Source organism: Arachis ipaensis, chromosome B09 (assembly GCF_000816755.2).
Source record: "Arachis ipaensis cultivar K30076 chromosome B09, Araip1.1, whole genome shotgun sequence".
In the NCBI taxonomy this organism is placed as follows: Eukaryota; Viridiplantae; Streptophyta; class Magnoliopsida; order Fabales; family Fabaceae; genus Arachis; species Arachis ipaensis.
Window position 1 is genome coordinate 120,078,580 of NC_029793.2, and position 22,352 is coordinate 120,100,931.

The window sequence follows — 22,352 nt, forward strand, 5'->3', positions numbered from 1 at the left end:
GATTAAGAGACAAATTTATATATTTTAGGTTTAAAAAATGAATTTATATTTTAAATTAAAATTTTTTTATGGCTTTTGATAAACTATGTTTTATTCATGTAAATGTTTTTACTTAAGAAAAGAAAAAGAAGAATTCCAACCCAATTTCATCTCAAACAAATTCAATAATGTCTATTTTCACCACATAAAGGCATAAAATCATAATGAAAACTATTCCTAAAAATTTGCACAATTCACTCTAATTTAGCCAATTAACCATAACCACTCCTGCAGAGCTGCTTCTTGATTAAAAACAAAAGCCGAAAATTATTGTACCTACGATACATGTGTCCATATAGCAAAGTTTTAAAACCAAACCGGTCATCAAACCGCTCTAACTACTAATTTACTGGTTCAACCGGTTTGACCGTAGTTCAATCGAAAATTCATTTTAATAAAATAATACATAAAATATAAATACACACAGTAAAACATAATTATAGTCTAATATAAACTTTAAAATATTATCCAAAGTAAAAATATTACATAAACCACAATGTTATGATCTTTTCAAATACAAACTCAAAGTCAAATTAAAAAAAACAACCATAAAATGCCATATGATAAACTATTTAAGATTATTCACAATCCTACACCACACAGTAATGAAAAATCACAGTTCACGGATTAACTAACAATAATGACAGTTAAAAAAATTACCTAAAAGTGAGCAGATTAAGCAGTGAGCACACAGAAAGACAAGACACAATTGGAGGGGCTGACGCAGCTGAAGGGGAGGAGCGTGGTGGAACAGAGCTGGCGCCAGCGGGACAGTTCTATACGAGGGAGGGAGGAGGCGAAACCAGTTGCAGTAGCGACGATGGCTGCGCGATGGAGGCAGCTTCCAAAAGTTACGGTGGTGATCACAGCAGGGCAGTGGCTGGACCGAAGTGAGGGAGTGAGGAAGGAGATCGATGAGAGGAAGGAGATGGAGAATGAGACTGGGATATAGACGAGGCACGAGGGTGCTGCTGAGCATTTTGGACTTGAGTAGTTTGGTTAGGGTTCCTCTCCTCTAAACCAAATGGTCGGGTTTTGGACTTTTGGCGAAAAACCGGCCGGGTCCCAGTTTGCTTTAACTGACTGACTACGGTTTCTGAATCTTTCGGTTATAGTATCTAACTGATTCGTTATTTTCACCTGTTTATAGTTCGATCGGCTGATTTAAACTGGTTTTCAGAACCTTACATTACAGTAATAGCTAAAAGAGAATAAGATTGAATTATTTTATATATTTTACCTATTAAATAACTTAAAATATTTTATTTTTTTATAATTTATTTTTAATTATTAATATTAAATTTATAATTTTAAAAATAAAAATATAAAAAATTTTTAAACTCTATAGAAAAGTGATTAAACAGACACAGACACATGGTATAGTGTCTGTTGAACTATTAGTAAAAAAATAAAGCCAATTAAGTGTGTTACATATCTAATTAATATGTTTAAAAAATGCTAATAACAAAAATAAAAGAATTAGTATTGATTTTTTTTCACATAATACATTTGTTCGTAAAAACCGTTTTTTTACAAGATCTATATTTTATTATATCTGTAATATTTTATATTAATTAGCTTCAAATTTTAATTATTTTTAAATAAATTAATAAAAAAGTAATACGAATAATTGTTTAAATATAATTTTATTTTAATTTTTCATTCTATTACCACTTACGATAACGTTGAGCATAATTTGAAATAAAAGATAACAGACTTATTGTAACTATCATGTATTCCGTGCTTTGACTACATCATGTGCTTTGTGTAACTGCCGCATAACTCTGCATACATAAGAACCTCTTAACCATAAAAAATATTTTCATTTCCGTTAATATTATTGATAATTGACTATTACCCTCTTAAGAATGGAAATTGAAAATAATACCTCAAAGTGTGTCGATAAGAACATCAATGATAACCAATCTTGTTAGGTTGAAACCCTCCACATCAACATTGTTGTTGATGGCATAGTTACCTCTATGATGGTAAAATGTGTTTCAATCCAAGTGTATTCTGTTATGCATGATTACAACTAAATATTCTTTGATTTTCATATACTGTTTTGCAAAATTTGCACATTAAAATAGCTGACCTTGAGAGATTGTACAATAATATAAAGAGTGAGATGGCCATTCTTCAAGTTGCAGTACTGGACCTTGGAGACCGCCCAGCAGCTCCTGAACAAATGCCACAAGGGCATGTTCCATCTGACACTATCAAAGGGAAGAAAGTACTTGAGAAAGACAATGCTGGAAGAAGATAATGATATCATGTTAAAAATAAACTTGATGGTTAGAATTTAAGAATTAATAGAAACCACTATTTAAATGGGTTGTCTATATTTAGTTTTATTTTAAAGCATTTGTTTATTTAAGATGTATTAAAATTTAGATGTCAAAGAGAAGTATAAATATGTATGTAATCATTTCATAATATACACACAACAAATACATTCCTGTTCATTTTATATATTTTTCGTGAGCGTGTGTGTCTTGTTCTTTTATTTTGTAACAAAGTGGTATTAGAGCCACTTATAAAATGTCTTCATAAAAAAGAACCACTTTATCTTTTCAATACCCACAATTATCTAGGTTCAACTATGACAATTGGGCATCCTGAATGAACTCAATTCTTGGTGCTCAAGAAGTGTGGGAGATGGTTGAGAAAGGCTATGTAGAACTAGAAAATATAGAGAAGCTAGTAGAAGCTTAGAAGGACAAATTGAAAAATAAAAGAAAGAAAGATCAATGTGCATTTACTATCATTCATCAAGGCTTAGATGATGATATATTTGAGAAGGTTGCTAATACAACCAATGCAAAAAAAGCATGGGATACTCTTCAAAATTCCGTCATAGGTGTTGAAAAGGTGAAGAAGGTTCGTCTTCAAACTCTAAGGGCTGAGTTTGAGTCTCTAATGATGAAGGAGACTAAATCCATTTCGGATTATTTCACCAAAGTTTTGGCGGTAGTGCACCAAATGAAAAGGCTTGGAGAAAAATTAGAAGATGTTCGTGTTGTTGAGAAAATCTTTCGTTCTCTCAACTCAAAATTTTACCATGTGATGGTAGCCATTGAGGAGTCCAAAGATTTGGATACGATGTCTATTGATTAGTTGAATGGTTCTTTACGGACCCATGAAGAAAGAATGGATAAAGGCGAGCAAGAACGTGTGGAGCATGTCTTGCAGACAAAACTTTCGTGGAATGCTAGAGGAGAAGCCAACGAAAGTGGAAGACAAGGACGAGGTCGAGGCTAAGGACGAGGACAAGAACATGGTTATGGAAGAGGAAGAAATGAGAAAAATTATTCTCAAGAAAGAAGAAATCAAAATTTTTCTCGAGGTCGTGAAAGAGGAAGAACGGTTGATAAAAAACAAATTGAATATTATTCATGTGAAAAGAATGGACATTATTCTTGGGAGTGTCAGACATCCAAAGAAGAAGAGACAGTGAAGATGTTGAAGAATCAACATTATTCCTTACGCTAAAGGAAGATCAAAATTCTGAAGATAGTACGTGGTATCTTGACAATGGAGCTAGCAACCATATGACAGGTGATAGGTGTAAGTTTGTAGCACTCGACACCAACGTAAAAGGACACGTGGGTTTTGGTGAAGAATCAAAGGTAGAGATCAATGGAAAAGGGACGATTTGAAGGTTGTAGAAGGCTTAGAGAAGGGGGTTGAATCTATGACCTTCTTTTACATTAATGAAATAAGCCTTTACTTATAAGCTTTCACTTAGATTCTGTTTGAACTGCACAGCAGAAACTTTATGAGACAATTTTGTTTTGTCTCATAAATATTAGAAAACAGAACATAAAGAAGAAGATAAATGACACCAGCATGTATCCTGGTTTGGTTGCTGGTGCGGTATTTACAACCACACTTACTAACCGGCAAGTGCACCGAGTTGTAGTAAGTAATACCTTACGTGAGTAAGGGTCGATCCCACGAGGATTGATGGATTAAGCAACAATAGCGTTTGATAGGATTAGTTAGACAGACAGAAAATAGTGTTGGGATGCAATATAAAAGACATTAAACAATATCAAAAATATTGAAGAAAGGCAAGTAAATACTTTGGAAAAAATATGGAGAAGATAGTTAAGGTTTCAGAGTTATCTATTTTTCCGGATTAACTTTTCTTACTAACTAATTTAATTATGCAAGATTTAATTTATGGCAAACTGTATGTGACTAGACCCTAATTCCTTAGACCTTTCTAGTCTCCTCTAAAATTCATTAACTGCCAATTCCTTGGTCAATTAATTCCAATTAGAGGGTGATAATCAATTTCTAGTTTATATGCCACAAAACTCTAATTATCCAAGAGGTAAAAGGATTATATGTCACGTATCCTAATAAATTCAGATAATTAAAATTTAGGAGAAATAGTTTTCAAGCTGTTGTTCAGGTAAAGAGCTTTTCCAAGTTTTACAAGAACTCAAATAGAAAGAGGGTCATACTTCCGTTCCACCCAAATTCATAAAATAAATAGCGAAAATAATTCTTAAATTATAAATCCATACATAAATTAAAATAGTAAAAGCAATAAAATTAATCCATAGAAATAGACAGAGCTCCTAACCTTAACAGTGGAGGTTTAGTTGCTCATGGAAAAGAGAAAATAAGGATTCAGGTAAAAATGTACCGCATACCAATCTGATGGCATCAGATCCCTTTTTATAACTAATCCTAATAAATTTAAAAACTAATATTTAAAATTAAACTTAAAATAATATCTTTTCCTAATTTAATATTTGAATTTAAATTTGAATTAATTAATAGATCTTCAGTTGATGGGTGGAGACCACTTGTTCTGTCCATTCTGCAGCTTCTAATCTGTGTTTTCTGGGCTGAAAATTGAGTTAAAACAGCCCAGAAATCGCCCCCAGCGTTTTTTTGCATTTTCTGCACGTGGCACATGTGACGCGTCCGTGTCGTCCACGCGTTCGCGTCATTTGTGCAGATTCCAGTCCACGCGTTCGCGTCAAGCACGCGATCGCGTCATTGCGATTTCCTCTATTCCGCACGGTCGCGTGAGCCATGCGTCCGCATCGGTATTCGCTGGTCATCTCCTTGGCTTCTTCTCTTTCTCTGCAGAAACTTCATCAAATCCATCCGAATGCTACCTAAAATAAATAAAATTGCACAAAACTCAAAATAGCATCCATAGTGGCTAAAATATAATTAATTCTTAATTAAATTCAACAATTTAGGTGCAAATTCACTAGGAAAATATAGAAAAGATGCTCACGCATCACAACACCAAACTTAAACTGTTGCTTGTCCTCAAGCAACCAAAACTAATATAAGCTTAGGATGTGAATTCGCATGAGAATGAGAGTTCGATTAAGCCGATGTCTTCTCTTATAGTGGGGTTTACAACTGTAATCCTGAATAGTTTTGGCATCTCACTTTATCCTTTGAAGTTCAGAATGATTGGCATCCCTAGGAACTCAGAATTCAGATAGTGTTATTGATTCCCCTAGTTCAGTATGTTGATTCTTGAATACAGATACTTTATGAGTCTTGGCCGTGACCCTAAGCATTTTGTTTTCCAGTATTACCACCGGATATATAAATACCACAGACACATAACTGGGTGAACCTTTTCAGATTGTGACTCAGCTTTGCTAGAGTCCCCAGTTAGAGGTGCCCAGAGTTCTTAAGCACACTCTTTTTGCTTTGGATCATGACTTTAACCGCTCAGTCTCAAGCTTTTCAATTGACACCTTCACGCCACAAGCACATGGTTAGGGACAGCTTGATTTAGCCGCTTAGGCCAGGATTTTATTCCTTTGGGCCCTCCTATCCATTAATGCTCAAAAGCCTTGGATCCTTTTTTTTACCCTTTGTCTTTTAGTTTAAAGGGTTATTGGCTTTTTCTGCTTGCTTTTTCTTTTTCTCTCTTTGTATTTTTTTTCGCAAGCTTTGTGTTTTTCACTGCTTTTTCTTGCTTCAAGAATCAATTTTATGATTTTTCAGATTATCAATAACAATTCTCTTTTTTTTTTTCATTATTCTTTCAAGAGCCAACAATTTTAACATTCATAAACTTCACTATCAAAAATATGCACTGTTCAAGCATTCATTCAGAATCACAAAAACACCACCACATCTAAGTAAATGAGACTACTCTAAAAATTAAACTCAAATTTTCATGCACTACATATGTTCTTCTTTCTTTTTGATTTCAAGTTTAGTGGGCAATACATGAGACATCTTTCAGAATTAAAGCACTTAACAGAAAAATTAAGCCAGAACCTAAGAATCTACTAATAAAGGATCATGCGATAAACAAAACAAAGTAATAGGAAACCGGAACATAACATAGAAAAAGAGGGGAGGAATAAAAAATGAAAGGAACTCAACCACCTTAATTATCCTAGTGGTCGCTTTATTCTTCAGGTTGTGCACCTTCGCGAAGATGATTCGCCTCCCTTTTGTACTAGAAAACCTATAAGCGCAGCGTCAACACCAAACTTAAAGGTTTGCTTGTCCTCAAGCAAAGAAGAACTGAAAATAGAAGAGACAAATATTAAAATGAAAGAAAAAATAAAAGGATAAGAGAATAAGAGAGAATTAGGATTGGGAGAGAGAGAGAAAAAAATTGGGCGGCGCAAGCGACGCATTCGCGTGGAGCATGCGTTCGCGTGTGTCGCGGAACTTCCTTAATGACGCGTCAGCGTCAGGCACGCGATCGCGTGCCCTGGGTTTTGCACGATTCGCGCGAAGCCAGCCGCGCGCCCGCGTGACTTTCTGTTCGCATGGCTTGGGAACCAAATCTTCATACGACGCGTTCGCGTGAGTGACGCGGACGCGTGGATGGCTGTTTGGTCAAATGACGCGTAGGCGTGGGGGACGCGTCCGCGTGGGCAATTTTGTGCTTGTAGCACATTTCCAGCCCCAAGCCAGCACAACTCTCTGCGAAAACACCTTTTACGTCGATTCTGTAGGTCACGCGTTCGCGTGAGCGACGCGGACGCGAGGGTGGCGAAAATCACAAGCGACGCGAACGCGTGGGACACGCGTTCGCGTGGGATCATTTGTGCGAAAGGCATACGTCCAGCGCCACTCCTGCGCAACTCTCTGTCAATATTTAATCTTCACGCACACTTGATTGACGCGTTCACGTCAATGATGTTTACGCGTCGTGTGCCTCCCTTTTTTTTTTAAAGAAATATAGCTTGAGGTGTTCGGTTCCTGAAAGAACATAGCTGCATGATCAGAAAATTAGTAAGAACTCAATAAAAATAAAACAAAATAACTAAGAAAACTACTACTATGAAAAATAGCTAAGGATATGAAATTATCGGGTTGCCTCCCGACAAGCGCTTCTTTATCGTCACCAGCTTGACGGTCAGCTCCTCTAAGGAGGAGGATCATAGGGGCTCAGCTCTTCACCTCTTACTTTGAACTTCTTTCCTGTGTCTCCATAACGTAGCTCAATATGCTCCAGAGAGAGGATTCTGATTACTGTATAAATCCATGCTGGATTGCTGGTCAACACCACCTTCATTCCTGGAGAGAAACCTTCAGTGGGGATCTTTTTGTTTCTCCATCCTCTGGGTATTTTTTTCTTTTTGGGGACCTCCTCCTTGGTGGATGATGCAGTTCCAACACCAAACATAGGTTTGATGTCAGGCGAAATTTTATCGGTTGTCACCACAGGAGGTTTGAGTTGCAAATTCTGCTGTGCATCATCAGGGGGTTCTTGAAGGTTTGGATTAATAAGCTCAGCCTGCATGCACCTCTCTTCTTCACCTGTTGAATGTACATCTTTGAAGACATGAAAGACCATTTGCTCATTATGCACTCTAAGCACTAATTCACCCACTTCTACATCAATCAGAGCTCTTCCAGTGGCTAGGAATGGTCTTCCTAGAATTATAGAGGCATTCTCATCCTCCCCTGTATCAAGAATTACAAAATCTGCTGGAAAGAAGAACTTACCCACTTTGATCAAGATATTCTCCACTAATCCGTATGCAGGCTTCATAGATTTGTTTGCCATCTGTAATGCTATCTTTGTGGGTTGTGCCTCTTGGATCTGCAACTTCTTCATCACAGACAAGGGCATTAAATTGATGCTTGCTCCCAGATCACATAACACTTTCTCAAAGGTTGTGCTCCCAATGGTGCATGGAATTTGAAAGCTCTCTGGATCTGGCATCTTCTTTGGTAAGTTATTCTGAATGATGGCACTGCATTCTTTAGTCAGGACCACTGTCTCATCTCTCTTTAAGGGCTTCTTCTTTGACAACAGCTCCTTCATGAACTTGGCATAGAGAGGCATTTGTTCCAAAACCTCAGCAAAAGGAATATTTATTTCCAGCTTTCTGAAGACTTCCAAGAACTTTGAAAACTGTTTGTCCTTTGTCTCCTTTTGAAGTCTCTGAGGATATGGCATTTTAGGCTTGTACTCAGGAGCCTTTGGCAAAGTAGGATAAGTGTCAAGAGAGTCTGGTAATGGGTTGTCCGCACGCTTTGGAGGGGCGTGTTCTACTTCTTCCTTCTTCTCCTCTGGAGCTTCTTTTTCAACTAGCTCTTCATTGGCCTTAGTCTCAAAGCCAGCTACTCTACCACTTCTCAATTGAATACCCTTGCAATCTTCTCCTGGGTTCACCACTGTATCACCTTGAAATGTACTTGCAGACCTCTCAAGTATTTGCTTGCTCAGTTGGCCCACTAGCACCTCTAAGTTTCTAATAGAGGCTCTGGTTTCCTGTATAACTTGTGCTTCCGTACTTGCCACTTGTTCACTTATTACGGTGATAGCCTTGCATTCCTCTCTTGGATTTAGAATTGTGTTACCAGGAAGGCTATTAGTGGTCCTCTGATCAATTTCATTAACCTTTATGGCTAATTGACCCATTTGAATCTCCAGGTTCTTGATGGATGCTCTGGTTTCCTGTCTAAAACCTGTCAATATTGCTTCCAAATCATTGTTCTACTGGAAACCGCCCTGAGAACTATTGTTGAAGTTTTGAGGTCTCTGAGGTTGGTCCCTCCACCCAAAGTTTGGGTGATTTCTCCATCCCTGATTGTATGTCTTAGAATATGGATCATTGTTAGAATTTCTAGGACCACTCCCCATGTAATTCACCTGTTCATAAGAAGGTTGAGCATAATCATGATTATCATTTTGAACAAAATTACCTGCCATGTCATAGGAGATTTCTTGTGGTGAATTTTGTGTGTTGATAGCTGAGACTTACATGCCACCCATCTGTTGAGTAAGTAGATTTATTTGTTGAGACATCAGCTTGTTCTGAGCAAGAAGAGCATTAACAGCTTCTACTTCCAACACACCTCTCTTCTGAGGGGTCTCAGAGTTCACAGGATTCCTATTAGATGAGTATAAATATTGGTTGCTTGCAACCAATTCAATCAGCTCAATAGTCTCCTCTGGTGTCTTCTTCTTGTGTAGTGAACCGCCTGCAGAAGTGTCTAGGCTCATCTTGGACATCCCACCTAAGCCTTCATAAAAAATATCTAGTTGGGTCCACTTGGAGAACATGTCCGGAGGGCATTGCCTAGTCAGCAACTTGTATCTCTCCCAAGCTTCATAAAGAGTTTCACCCTCCTTCTGTCTAAAAGTCTGAACCTCCAACCTAAGCTTAGTCAGCTTCTTTGGTGGGAAAAATTTAGTGAGAAATTCAGTAACGACCTTTTCCCAAGTATTCAGACTCTCCTTTGGTTGGGAATATAGCCATAGCTTTGCTTTATCTCTCAGAGCAAACGGGAAAAGCATGAGTCTGTACACCTCTGGATTCACTCCATTTGTCTTCTGTAGAAAATCAGATATGAACTGATTTGGATCTTCATGAGGAAGTCCATGATACTGGCAATTTTGTTGCACTAAGGTGACCAATTGTGGCTTCAACTCAAAGTTGTTAGCATTTATAGGAGGCACCACAATACTTTTTCCATAAAGATCCGCAGTACGGGCAGAATAAGAGCCAAGCACTCTCCTCTGTTGATCATCCCCATTCGGATTTACCACATTGGCATTAGCATTATTATTTGCCATAGTGGATTCTGCAACCTTGCAAAGTCTTGCTTGTTGTAAACGTCGCCTGAAAGTTCTTTCAGGTTCAGGATCAAAGTCTAAGAGATGTTCTTTGTCTCTATTCCTGCGCATACACAAGCAGAAAACAAGAAAAAATGGGACTCTCTACGTCAGAGTGTAGAGAAGTCCCTGTGAGGTAACCTGTATAAAATAATAAAATAAAAATACTAAGTAAATAAATAAAAATTCAAAAATTTTAAAAATAAAAATAAACAGAAAAAATAAAAATAAATAGAAGACACCAAACTTAATTTCAGAAATTAAAAAAAATATTAGTGCTATTTTTTTAATAAAATAAAACTAATAGAATATAAAAAGTTAAAAAAAAATAACAAAAAAAGAAACAAAATAAAACGGAAAAAAAATGAAACTGAAAAGAAAAATAAAAAATAAAAATGACAAGATTTAAAAAAATAAAATAAAATAAAAAAATTCAAAAGGAAGTAAAACAATAAAGAAAACGGGGACAGGGGGAACGGGGAAAACAAGAGGAAATGTACGGAAATAAACAAAAATTAAAAATAAAAATTTATAATAATAAAATAAAACTAATTAAAATCAAAATGCCAAATCTAAGCAATCAAATAACTAATAGTTGTTAATCACTATCAATTCTTGGCAACGGCGCCAAAAATTTGGTGCGGTATTTACAACCACACTTACTAACCGGCAAGTGCACCGGGTCGTACCAAGTAATACCTTACGTGAGTAAGGGTCAATCCCACGAGGATTAATGGATTAAGCAACAATAGCGTTTGATAGGATTAGTTAGATAGACAGAAAATAGTATTGGAATGCAATATAAAAGACATTAAACAATATCAAAAATATTGAAGAAAGGCAAGTAAATACTTTGGAAAAAATATGGAGAAGATAGTTAAGATTTCAGAGTTATCTATTTTTCCGGATTAACTTTTCTTACTAACTAATTTAATTATGCAGGATTTAATTTATGGCAAACTGTATGTTACTAGACCCTAATTCCTTAGACCTTCCTAGTTTCCTCTAAAATTCATTAACTGCCAATTCCTTGGTCAATTAATTCCAATTAGAGGGTGATAATCAATTTCTAGTTTATATGCCACAAAAACTCTAATTATCCAAGAGGTAAAAGGATTATATGTCACGTATTCTAATAAATTCAGATAATTAAAATTTAGGAGAAATAGTTTTCAAGCTGTTGTTCAGGTAAAGAGCTTTTCCAAGTTTTACAAGAACTCAAATAGAAAGAGGGTCATACTTCCGTTCCACCCAAATTCGTAAAATAAAGAGCGAAAATAATTCTTAAATTATAAATCCATACATAAATTAAAATAGTAAAAGCAATAAAATTAATCCATAGAAATAGACAGAGCTCCTAACCTTAACAGTGGAGGTTTAGTTGCTCATGGAAAAGAGAAAATAAGGATTCAGGTAAAAATGTACCGCATACCAATCTGATGGCATCAGATCCCTTTTTATAACTAATCCTAATAAATTTAAAATCTAATATTTAAAATTAAACTTAAAATAATATCTTTTCCTAATTTAATATTTGAATTTAAATTTGAATTAATTAACAGATCTTCAGTTGATGGGTGGAGACCACTTGTTCTGTCCATTCTGCAGCTTCTAATATGTGTTTTCTAGGCTAAAAATTGAGTTAAAACAGCCCAGAAATCACCCCCAGCGTTTTTCTGCATTTTCTGCACGTGACGCATGTGACGCGTCCGCGTCGTTCACGCGTTCGCGTCATTTGTGCAGATTCCAGTCCACGCGTTCGCGTCAGGCACGCGATCGCGTCATTGCGATTTCCTCTATTCCGCGCGGACGCGTGTGCCATGCGTCTGCGTCGGTATTCGCTGGTCATCTCCTTGGCTTCTTCTCTTTCTCTGCAGAAACTTCATCAAATCCATCCGAATGCTACCTAAAATAAATAAAATTGCACAAAACTCAAAATAGCATCCATAGTGGCTAAAATATAATTAATTCTTAATTAAATTCAACAATTTAGGTGCAAATTCACTAGGAAAATATAGGAAAGATGCTCACGCATCAGTTGCCTTGTGCAATACAACCTATATCCAGTCTCCACCACAACAGTGGTGGAATTTCCACTATAGTTAAAGTATTACATACACCAATTTCATATGATTGACATAATCCTTTTCCTCTCAAGTTCTATCCTAACTTGACTTGGTTATGCTAATACCTAACTCTCCACTCTAAGTGCTAACCCAACTTAGAAAGGGGTACCTCACAGGTACAAGACACAAGACATTTGAAACAACCAAAAGAAGTCTGAAATCACTCTAGGCTTTTCTCTCAAGTGTATCACTGACGTGGCGGAAATTGGCGAGTCAAGAATTGTTATAAGATATGCGTTTCAAGTATAGTTCTTAACCAACCAGAAATCTGCTTATCAATTTAGAAGGGTTGTCACAAAAATTAAAATTAAAATACTGGGAGTATGAATTCCAGGTCGACTCCCAACGAGTTGCAGAAAGATGTGCTATTTTATTAATCAGATATTTTTAAAAAGAGTTTGAGTTGAATAAACAGGAAATTAAATTGGGAAAATTAAGTAATTTAAATAAAAGCCTTGACTGGGAGTAGATTAGTCGGAAGCCCTATTCTTGTTGCAGTACTCTTAAGATTAATTGATAATTGAAGGTTATTCTGTTTATTTATCCCTTACTAGGTAAGGAAAAGTCAAACAAGTTGGAATGTTGTTTCTATTCACAAGTCCCAACCCGCTTACTTGGAAGGACTGGCGTTAGTGACTAGAGAGCAATCCAACAATAAACCTAATTACAATTTCTCTTTTGAGCATTCCAACTCAAGGGTTCCTTTCAATCAACTCCCCATCAAGTTAGGGAACTACTCGCTCATTGTGAATATAGAACTCATAAGATAGGAAAGGGAATTAAAGAAAGACATGATAAATAAAACTCAAAGGAATCAATTAAAAATAAAAGTAACTCTTGTATTAATAAATTTTAAAATAATCCAATAGTAAAATTGAGCAAGTTAAAGGACATGGAAGAGTAAAGCCAAGTAAAGAAAACGAACTAGAATGACGAAGTCTTGATGAAGTAATATAAATAAAAATACTAAGAGCTATGAATGTGTAGAGAGAAAACCTAGAGGAGGAGTAAAACTATATCTAAAAACTAAAAATTGTGTAGAATGAATGTTCCCTCTGGTTTCTGCATGTCCTCTGGCTCTAGTCTACTTTTCCGGGCTGAAAACTGGGTCAAAACAGGGCCCAAAATTGCCCCCAGCGAATTCTGCAGATTATGCAGATCGCGCATGTCACGCGATCGCGTCATTCATGCGGACGCGTCATGCGGCGTTTTGCTTTGCCACGCGGGCGCGTCGTCCACGCCTCCGCATCACTTGTGCTATTCCAATCCACGCGGTCGCGTGAACCATGCGGCCGCGTCACTTCTCGCTGGTCATCTCCTTAATTTCTTATGTTCTTTCCATTTTTGCAAGCTTCCTTTCCGATCTCCAACTCATTCATGCCTATAAAGCCTGAAACACTTAACACACAGATCACGGCATCGAATGGAATAAAGGAGAATTAAAATACATAATTAAAAGTCTCTAGGAAGCAAGTTTTCAATCATGTAATAATTTTAGGAAGGAAATATAAATGCATGCTAATCATATGAATAAGTGGGTAAAGATCATGATAAAACCATACAATTAAACACATTATAAACCATAAAATGGTGGTTTATCAACCTCCCCACACTTAAACATTAGCATGTCCTCATGCTTAGTTGAAGGAGATAAAACAAATGAGTAGGAACATGTAAAAACTCATGCAATGCAATGCAACCTATATATGTGAATGCAACTATATGATTCTTGTCTACTTGATCAATAGTAAATAAGCTCTTCAAAACAATTACAAATCAAATTCCGCTAATTCAATTCTTATACAGTGATAACAGATAAAAGTGCAAGAAGATAACTCATGAAAGCAGGGAACATAAAAATTCAAGCATTGGACCCTCACTGATGATGTATGTATGCTCTAATCTCTATAGTGTATAGGGCAATCACTCTATTCTTCTCTAATCATGCTCTCTAATTTTTGTTCTTCTCGTAACCAATCAACAACATTTAATATACCAATGCAAACATCATGAGGTCTTTCCAAGGTTGTAATGGGGTCAAGGTAAGGGTAAGGATACACATATGGCTAAGTAAGCTTATCAACTGAATCTTTAATTAACCCAAGTTTTAACATAACCTATATATATTCTATATAGCTTTAGATTTCATACCTAGCTACCCATAATTTTCCTTTCACATTCCATACTCATGTATCAACTTTTTATCTTAATTTTATCATACATGCATTGATCTTTGAATTCTTAACTTTACATTGGGGTAATTTTGTCCCCTTATTTATTTATTGAATATTTTTTTAAAAAAAAATAAAAGTATGTAAATGCAGATGCACGAAATGTACTAATAAAGAAAAGAGTTATTAAATAGAAAAACTAAAAATAAAGAAAAGAACGAGCATACCATGGTAGGTTGTCTCCTACCTAGAACTTTGCTTTAACGTCCGTAAGTTGGACGCTCTATTAGCTCAATCTTCGGCTATGTGAGGATCTTCCAGGAGGAAGATCTCGAGCTCCTTGTTTTTTTGCATCCTCTCTCCATGGTACAGCTTTAAACGATGTCCATTAACTTTGATAAGTTCAGAGCTTGAAGGATGGCTTAGGTGATAAACTCCGTACGGTTCGGCCTTCTCTACTCTGTATGGATCATCCCATCTTGATCTCAACTTGCCTGGCATGAGCCTCAGTCGAGATTTGTAAAGGAGGACTAAGTCCCCAGGTTGGAACTCTTTTCTCTTAATGTGCTGGTCATGTACAGCCTTCATCTTCTCCTTGTATAGTCTTGAGTTCTCATAAGCTTCTAGGCGAAGGCTTTCCAATTCTTGCAGTTGCAATTTCCTTTCAGCTTCGGCTTCCTCAATTCCCATGTTGCACTCCTTTACTGCCCAAAAGGCTTTGTGCTCTACTTCAACAGGGAGATGACAAGCTTTTCCATAGACTAAGCGGAAAGGACTCATCCCAATGGGTGTCTTGTAGGTTATTCTGTATGCCCAGAGTGCATCTTGTAGCCTGGTGCTCCAATCTCTTCTATGAGGTTTGACTATCTTCTGCAAAATACGCTTTATCTCTCTGTTTGACACCTCGGCTTGCCCATTAGTCTGAGGATGGTATGCTGTTGCAACCTTATGAATTATCCCATGCTTCTTCATTAATCCGGTTAGTCTCCTGTTACAAAAATGGGTGCCTTGATCGCTCACAATTGCTCGTGGTGATCCAAAGCGACAAATAAGTCTCTAAAAAGTGTAGGCCACCAGAATTCACAGTCTAAGATTTTTCTAGCTGTTCTTTGAGGGCCAAAATGTCCTCCACTCTCAGATGAGTGACAGGCCTCTAAGATGGACTGGAATTCTGATTGAGGCACGCACCGTCTAATTACCTGGTCAGTGCCACATCTCCATAAATATGGGTCATCCCATATATAATATTTAGACTCGCTTTTCAGCTTGTCTCTTTTATGCTTAGAAAAGTTTGGAGGAAAGGTGCGGCTAACTAGATAATTAGCTACAGGTGCATACCAAGGGACTACCTCAGATACTGCTTGCAGATTATCAAATGGGAAATTATCAGCTATAGGAGTGGGGTCATCTGAAATGTGCTCAAGGCGACTCAAGTGGTCTTTCTCTAAATTTTGGTTACCACTCCTATCCTTAATTTCTAAATCAAATTCTTGTAATAGCAGTATCCAACATATAAGCCTTGGTTTGAACTCTTTTTTAGCTAATAGATACTTTAGAGCTGCGTGATCCGAGTACACTACTACCTTCGTACCAAGTAAATAGGCTCAAAATTTATCCAGAGCAAAAACAATAGCAAGAAGCTCTTTCTCAGTAGTAGTGTAATTGGACTGTGCTGCAGCTAGAGTTTTAGACGCATAAGCAATAACAAAAGGATCCTTACCTTCATGCTGAGCCAATGCTGCTCCTACTGCATGGTTGGAAGCGTCGCACATTATTTCGAATGGCTGGCTCTAGTCCGGTCCTCTCACAATTGGAGCTTGAGTCAGGGCGGTCTTCAGCTTATCAAACGCTTGTTTGCAATCCTCACTGAACTCGAACTCAATATCCTTCTGCAGTAGTCTGGATAAGGGAAGTGCTACCTTACTGAAGTCCTTAATGAATCTCCTGCAAAAACCTGCATGGCCAAGGAACGAGCGGACTTTCCTCACAGAAGAGGGGTAAGGTAAACTAGAAATAACATCCACCTTTGTTGGATCTACAGAAATGCCAGTATTAGACACAACATGTCCTAGTACAATCCCTTGTTTAACCATAAAGTGACATTTTTCAAAATTTAATACAAGGTTTGTACTGACACATCTATCTAATACTCTAGATAATCCATCTAAGTAAAGGTTAAAGGAATCGCCATAAACACTAAAATCATCCATAAAAACTTCCATACAGTCCTCAATAAGATCAGAGAAAAGACTCATCATGCACCTTTGGAAAGTAGCAGGTGCATTGCACAAGCCAAAGGGCATTCTCTTGTAAGCATAAGTCCTAAAAAGACATGTAAAAGTAGTCTTTTCCTGATCCTCAGGAGCTATATGAATATGAAAATAACCTGTGTAACCATCTAAAAAGCAATAATGTGATTTACCTGACAGGCGATCCAGCATTTGATCAATGAATAGAAGAGGATAGTGATCCTTACGGGTTGCTTGGTTGAGGCGTCTGTAGTCAATGCAGACCCTCCAAGCGTTCTGTACTCTGGTTGCTATGAGCTCTCCATGCTCATTCTTCACTGTAGTGACTCCAGACTTCTTTGGCACTACTTGTACTGGGCTTACCCATTCACTGTCTGAGATGGGATAGATGATATCTGCCTCCAGTAGTCTGGTCACTTCCTTTTTGACAACCTCTAAGATAGTGGGGTTCAGTCTTCTCTGGGGTTGACGAACGGGTCTTGCTCCCTCTTCTAAAAATATTCTGTGCTCACATACTTGAGGGTTGATGCCTACTATATCTGCCAAACTCCACCCAATTGCCTTCTTGTGCCTCCTCAGCACACTAAGTAACTGCTCTTCTTGTTGAGAAGTGAGTTTCCTTGCAATGATAACTGGACACTTTTACTTGTCCTCAAGGTAAGCATATTTGAGGTGTGGAAGAAGGGGTTTCAAGTCTAACTTCTGATCATGGTCAGGCTCTGGGTTGTCTGGAGCTGGCAACAATGGTAAAGCACTGTCATTGTCCTCTGAGAATGTCCCCACACTTGGACCTTGTCCTATGTGCTTCACTTCTAACTCCTCCTGGTGAACTTCAGCCACGGTTTCATCTATAATGTCATACTGGAGGATAGAATGATCTTCTGGAGGGTGCTTCATAACTCCATTCATATTGAAACTTACTAATCGGCCATCTATTTCAAAAGAGTATGTTCCTGAAAAAGCATCCAATTTGAACTTTGATGTCTTTAGGAAAGGTCTTCCAAGTAGGATTGATGACGGCTTCTCTGAGTCATTTTGAGGCATCTTCAGAATATAAAAATCAGTGGGGAATGTGAGCCCCTTAATGCCCACTAATAAATATTCAGCAACTCCAACCACTGTAATAATACTTTTATCTACTAACACAAAACGAGCTGCCAACCTTTTTAAGGGAGGGAGCCTCAAAATATCATATATAGACAAAGGAATTATACTCACACATGCTCCTAAATCACACATGCAGTCAGAAATTATCACACCACCAATATTACAATTAACCATACAAGGACCTGGGTCACTACACTTCTCAGGTAAACCACCCATTAAAGCAGATATGGAACTACCTAAAGGTATAGTTTCTAATTCATTAATTTTGTCTTTATGTATACATAAATCTTTTAGAAACTTTGCATATTTAGGTACCTGTTGAATAACATCAAATAGAGGAACAGTTACCTCAACCTTTTTGAATATCTCTACCATTTTGGGATCAGGTTCTAGCTGCTTCCTGGGCTTCCTTGCAAGTTGTGGAAATGGAATGGGAGTGGTGTCTTCTGCAGTATCTGCTCCCTGTGGTGCTTCCTCCTATGGTTGAACTTCTTCTTTTCAACTATGTCCTGTATGTCCTCTTCCTCTTCAACATCTTCTATTTCCACTACCTCTTCAGCTGAGGCGTGTTCTGGTGGGCTTGGCTCCTCCGGATTCCTCTCCTGCAGTGTGGTTTCGGACCTTAGGGTGATGGCATTAATGCCATCCTTTGGATTGGGTAATGGTTGAGAGGGGATTCCACTGAAGCTCAATGGCTGGTTATTTGAGTTATTCATTGATCCAATCTGTGAGACAAGAGCTTGCAAAGTAGCGTTCAGACCATTTAGAGTGACATTAATGTTATTTTCCATGGTCTGTTGCCTCCGATCAATGAATTGTAGTAAATCATCATTAGGAGATGAGGAAGAATAAGTAATTTGAGAGGTCTGCTGTTGGGTATTCTGTGGTCCTTGGGATTGTCTCAGGTGAGGTGCTCTGTAAGGCTGGTTCTGGTTCTGCTGCCTGTTGTTGTTATTATTCCACCTCTGATTTTCCTGATTGTCTCTGCCTCCTCTGTTGTTGTTGTTGTCCCTCCAATTCTGGTTAGAATTGTCCTGCCATCCGTGGTTGTAATTGCCACCTTGATTGTACCTTGGTTGGGGCGGTCATAGAAGTTATGAGTGGCTGCCACGGTGTTGTCTTCCTACTGAAGCTGCGGACATTCATCAGTATAGTGGCTATAATCAGCACAGATTCCGCAAATTCTCTGTGGGACTAACTGTTAGCCTTGTTGTGGTGGAGAAGGTTGAGCTTGCTGAACTTGTTGATTCAATTGCATCTGCTTCAGCAAGTTGGTCATTTCACAGATACTCTGAGTTAGAGCAGCAGTCTCTCTGCTAGAGGATACTTCTGCAACGGATTTTGAATGGCCTTGTTTTTGCCTGTAATTCTGAGTAGATTTAGCTAAGTCGCTGATCAATTGCCATGCCTCATCAGTGGTCTTATACTTTTTCATAGACCCATTGCTAGCGCTTTCCAATGTGGTCTTATCTTGGGGCCTCATGCCCTGTGTGACGTAACCGAGTAACACTATTTTGTCAATCATATGGTGGGGGCATGCTTCCAGAAGATTATTGAAGCGCTCCCAGTATTCATAGAGAGTCTCAGATTCATCCTGAATAATCATGGAAATGTCTTTCCTCAGTTTATCAGTAACTTCAGCTGGAAAGAATTTTTCCAAAAATTCTCTTCTAAGTGTATCCCAGTTGGATACAGTTGCTGCTGGTTGAGTGTAGTACCACTCTTTTGACTTCCCCTCAAGAGAAAATGGCAAAGCTTTCAGCGAAATTGAAGTTTCATCTGCACCATCACGCCTGACAGTAGAACAGGCTGCTTGGAAATCTCTCAGGTGCTTGATAGGCTCTTCAGCAGGCAAGCCATGAAACTTGGGCATCAAATTGAGTAGTGCGGTATTTATTTCAAAGTCTGTAGCCACCGCTGAGTGATGCGCTTGAAATGGTTGCATTGTAAAATCAGGGGCTCCAGCCTCCTGGATAGTAACTCTCCTAGCTGCTGCCATGTTACCTGCACGTAAATCAACCAAATCAGTAGAATGGGGGCTGGTTTCTTTTTCAAGTGACGTTTCAAATCCGCCCTCAGAGAGGACTAACCGACGCCGAACTTGCCTTATTCGTGAAATAGTTCTTTCAATCTCAGGATCAAATACTGGCAAGTTTGGATCATGAAGTGAATGCGTCATCTAACGAAAGAAACAAGCAGCTCATGGTAGCAAGATAAAATAAAATGCAAATAAATAAATAAAATCCAATCAATAACTTTAGCACTCTATTGCAACTCCCCGGCAACGGCGCCAAAAATTGACGTGGCGGAAATTGGCGAGTCAAGAATTGTTATAAGATATGTGTTGCAAGTATAGTTCTTAACCAACCAGAAATCCGCTTATCAATTTAGAAAGGTTGTCACAAAAATTAAAATTAAAATACTGGGAGTATGAATCCCAGGTCATCTCCCAACGAGTTGCAGAAAGGTGTGCTATTTTATTAATCTGATATTTTTAAAAAGAGTTTGAGTTGAATAAACAGGAAATTAAATTGGGAAAATTAAGTAATTTAAATAAAAGCCTTGACTGGGAGTAGATTAGTTGGAAGCCCTATTCTTGTTGCAGTACTCTTAAGATTAATTGATAATTGAAGGTTATTCTGTTTATTTATCCCTTACTAGGTAAGGAAAAGTCAAACAAGTTGGAATGCTGTTTCTATTCACAAGTCCCAATCCGCTTACTTGGAAGGACTGGCGTTAGTGACTAGAGAGAAATCCAACAATAAACCCAATTACAATTTCTCTTTTGAGCATTCCAACTCAAGGGTTCCTTTCAATCAACTCTCCATCAAGAAAACGAACTAGAATGACGAAGTCTTGATGAGGTAATAACTCTTCTCAATATCCCAATGCAAAGAGCAATAGAAATAAAAATCCTAAAAACTATGAATGTGTAGAGAGAAAACCTAGAGGAGGAGTAAAACTAGATCTAAAAACTAAAAACTGTGTAGAATGAATGTTCCCTCTGGTTTCTGCATGTCCTCTGGCTCTAGTCTACTTTTCCAGGCCAAAAACTGGGTCAAAACAGGGCCCAAAATTGCCCCCAGCAAATTCTGCAGATTATGCAGATCGCGCATGTCACGCGATTGCGTCATTCATGCGGACGCGTCATGCGGCGTTTTGCTTTGCCACGCGGGCGCGTCGTCCACGCCTCCGCGTCACTTGTGCTATTTTAATCCGCGCGGTCGTGTGAGCCATGCAGCCGCGTCACTTCTCGCTGGTCATCTCCTTAATTTCTTGTGTTCCTTCCATTTTTGCAAGCTTCCTTTCCGATCTCCAACTCATTCATGCCCTATAAAGCCTGAAACACTTAACACACAGATCACGGCATCGAATGAAATAAAGGAGAATTAAAATACATAATTAAAAGTCTCTAGTTAGCAAGTTGTCAATCATGTAATAATTTTAGGAAGGAAATATAAATGCATGCTAATCATATGAATAAGTGGGTAAAGATCATGATAAAACCATACAATTAAACACATTATAAACCATAAAATAGTGATTTATCAATCACTCAGCCTTTTGTAACTCTTTGGCTTTTTCTTGAGCTCTCTCTCTTTCATACTTTTACCACTCAAGAAATTACAGAAAGATATACATTAAAAATAAAATTACAATCTGTAAAACATGAAGGAGATTGATGCTTCAACAACCTCTGTTGCTATAAGATGAACCGGATTGTGCTAACACTAATCGAGTTCTTCATCTTGGCGGAATGCTTCTTTCTCTATAACGCACTGTCCAAAGCGTTGAACTTTCTCAGGAAGCTCTCTATGAAACTCAGATTCTGGTTCTCTCTCATTGTCTCCAGAAAGATAAAGATTTTTCTTTTTGTATCTCCTTTCATGTTGTTGAGTTGCTCTCTTCCAAGTCAACTCCTCGAGCTGTGTGCTTCACCAACTTACCATTTCACTATTTTCAATTAATCCCTAAATTAGGAATTTTGAATCTGAGCCTTTTTGCTTGACCAAAAGCCTCAGGTAGGCAGTGAAAAAGTTGTACAATGGTAAACCCAGATCTGAACCCTTGAGCTACAATTTTGTCCCCAAGAAATAATTTTGGCCATTGATTTACAGTAGTGATTATCAGAAATCACTTTCTCCATTTATCCCAAATTGGAGTAGCAGAGTGTTAGAGAAGGAGTGAAGAAAGTAAATTGCATGAAAATAGAAATAAATCACCTTTAACTTCTGACTTAGCTTGAAATAGTTTGATTTGGATGATTAGACCTTTGCTCTTTGGATGAAGCTTTCTCTTTCTTTCTTCTATGGTGAATGAATGAGGAACAAAGCTCTCTCTTTCTTTTCTCTGAGTCTAACCGAAGCAGATGTGAAGAGCTTGGAAGGCATCAGCTTGAGTGAAGTACCTTGGGCTTGGATTTTGTTCACTTACCTTTCAGCCCATGAGATTCCTTTGTCATTTCTAATTTGGGCTTTGTTTGTAAATGTTTCCCACAAGAGCAGATTTAGTTTCTTTGTTCCATTTTGGGCTGCCACTATGTTTACTAATTGTGGCCTGCCTCACTTAGTTAAGCGTG

At 37.8% G+C, this 22,352-nt stretch overlaps 1 long non-coding RNA gene across 1 annotated transcript; it reads right to left on the bottom strand.

Annotated features, from left to right (window-relative positions):
- LOC110266686 lies at positions 2,916-20,750 on the bottom strand. The gene is made up of 3 exons (XR_002354168.1): positions 20,737-20,750; positions 5,673-5,676; positions 2,916-3,145 (listed from the first exon to the last, which is right to left on the bottom strand). It is a non-coding gene; the product is annotated as an uncharacterized LOC110266686 (long non-coding RNA).